The sequence below is a fragment of the Ranitomeya imitator genome, chromosome 4 (assembly GCF_032444005.1).
Source record: "Ranitomeya imitator isolate aRanImi1 chromosome 4, aRanImi1.pri, whole genome shotgun sequence".
Lineage (NCBI taxonomy): Eukaryota > Metazoa > Chordata > Amphibia > Anura > Dendrobatidae > Ranitomeya > Ranitomeya imitator.
This window is the reverse complement of record NC_091285.1, coordinates 59089420-59092120: the sequence shown is the minus strand read 5'-3', so window position 1 is coordinate 59092120 and position 2701 is coordinate 59089420.

The following is a 2701-nucleotide window of genomic DNA, read 5'->3' as shown; positions in this document are numbered from 1 at the left end:
GGCTGCAGTGCTAACCACTGAGCTACCATGATGCCCATATCTAATGAGCTAGTTGATAATGAGACACAGTTGTCCATAAGTCAGGTTGTTAAGTCATCAAGTCAGGAGGACCAGGGTGCGGTGGTGGAAGACAAGGTGGTAAATGACGAAGTCACTGCATGCAGAGCAAGGCCAGCATCGCTGAGAGGGAGTGACCAGCAGCGCCAAAACAGACAGGAAGAGGCAGTGGGATGACCTGAGGGAGAAGGTGGGCAACTGTTCCGCAGAGCACAGACACTCATGAATTTCTCCATCAAAGTGTTAGGTGTTCCTCAGTCTGGGACTTTTTTAAAGACCGTTCTGAGACAAAAAATGGTCATTTACAACCTTTGCCATTCCAAGATCAGAAGGGGCCAGACCACTGAAAGCTTAGCCACCACCAGCATGATCAGACACATGTCATCCAAGCACCCGACTCATTGGCCTGAATGCCTGGGTTTACAGTTGGTGTCAGCGGGTGACACCATTGCTCTTCCACTGTGCTAGGTGCTTGCCAATTCCTTGCCCATGACAGTGGCGCAGGTGCCTCTCACCCTGCACCTGTCCTTGCACATTCTGTGTCACCATCGTTAGGCACTTCCAACTCCTTGTCCCAGCACAGTGTTCAGCTGTCCCTATCCCAGGCTTTGTAATGAAAAATTAAGTTTCCAGCCACCCACCCACAGGCCTAAAAACTAAACAGGCACATTTACAGGCTGCTTGCCATGGAAATGTTGCAGTTTAGATTTGTAGACACAGAGAATTTCCGACGACTCATGGTGGCAGCTGTCCCCAGTACTCGGTCCCCAGCCGCCACTATTTTTCCGGGGTGGCATCCCCATCTTGTACTAGCATGTGTCTAGGAACATCACTCGTGCCCTTACCAATGCACTTACTGGGTTTGTCCACTTAACGACCGACACATGAACAAGCGCTTGTGGCCAGGGACGCTACATTTCCCTGAATGTACACTGTGTGAACATTGTTGAGGCCGAGGCCGAATCCCACCCTGGCCTGGTGCATGTGCTAGTGATGCCGAGGTTTGCTACTTCAATCAGGTTTCCTCCACTTCATGCATCAGTTCCTGCACCCCGTCCTGCTCCTCTTCATCCTCCATCTCTGATGTATCTCAGAGGATTTAGTCCACATCAGCCGGAAGTTGTAAGCTCTGCAGCACTGCCTCAGTGAAGCGGCAACAGTCTCTGCTGAAGCTAATTTGTCTAGGAGACAAACCGCACACCACAGCAAAGTTTATGAAAGGAATAACAGACCAGACATATCTGCTTCCATCATTGCTGAACCTACAACCAGACATGCTAGTTGTGATAATGGCCGTAACCTGGTGGCAGCTGTGAAGTTTGGCAAGCTCACACGAGTACAATAAATGGACCACGTGTGCTCAATTTGGTAGTTCAACGGTTTCTGAAAACATACCTGGACTTATCAGTGTAACAGGTAACCAGGTAACCAGTTGTTACAGTGATGTTGCCTACCTTTCGGGGAGGATGATGTCATGCCTGGAAGCAAGGAAGATCCCCTTAATATGTAGTACACCTACATGCAACACATTCTGATTCCAGGCCACAAGCGGGAGCTCTGAACCCGGTTTCAGGGGAGCTTCCCCCAAAGATATATATATATATATTCTGTTCTGGAGGAGAATTTAGGGAGTTGAGTGGAGACAGTGAAGGACAGAGGAGTGTGAGCAGAGCTGGGGCCGTGCAGCCACGTGTGGTGCTGCAGCTCCAGGAGAGAAGCAGACTGGTTGCATTGATAGCAAGTGCCTGAGGGGAGAAGCACAGGAGAACAAGGGAGCTGGAAGGGAGCTGCGGTTGCGGTCCTTTCAAGACAAAGCGTAGGAACCCGAGGCTGTGTAGTACTTTATGTCCCACAGCAGAACTGGAGGACAGTAGATTTTATGTCACATGTCCATACCCCAACCTGAAGGTACAGCAAAACACAGAGCCCGAGTCGTGATAGAGACTCTGTAAAAAAGCTTGAGTCACCTACCTTGCAGGTACTGTCCCAGGACAGGAGAGAGAGGAACTTGACAGAAGCCACAGACAGCAAGGAAGTTGCTTAAAAGAGCGAGATGGAAGGCTTACGAACCTCACCTGGGAAAGGGATCTGTAATTGCTTCCAGGCCGGCCAGACCTCACCAACACCAAAAGCTGGTACCCTGGACTGTGGCTGTCTACCATCAGTTAACCAGGTAAAGAGACTGCAACCCTATGTCCTCCGTTTATTTTCTGGCATCGCACCATCCTTTCCAAACACACTGAGAGCCCGGGGACCCAGTTTCACCTGTGGGGAGCCATACCATCCATGCTGCTATAACATCACCCCAGAGGACCCCTTTTAAGCAGCATCGGTCACCCCTGACCAAGTACAACAGGTGGCGTCACAAACTTTTATTACTTTACAAACCCCTTTAAAGATCGTCCCTTTTACTTGAGCGTCCAAGGCCACGGACTGCGTCGCCGGCGCCGTGACATATCACTTTACGTACCGGACCCTATACAGAGTACCCCACAGCCCTGGCGGGCGTTCCACCAGAGATTCTGGTCAAGGTATGTCACGTCAGCACCCATCTGGGAGTGAGAGATGCTTCTAGGGGTATTCCCCATATTGTTCTACTCTCCTTCCATTCAGCATTTTTTCCATCCATTTGAGCATTTTTACC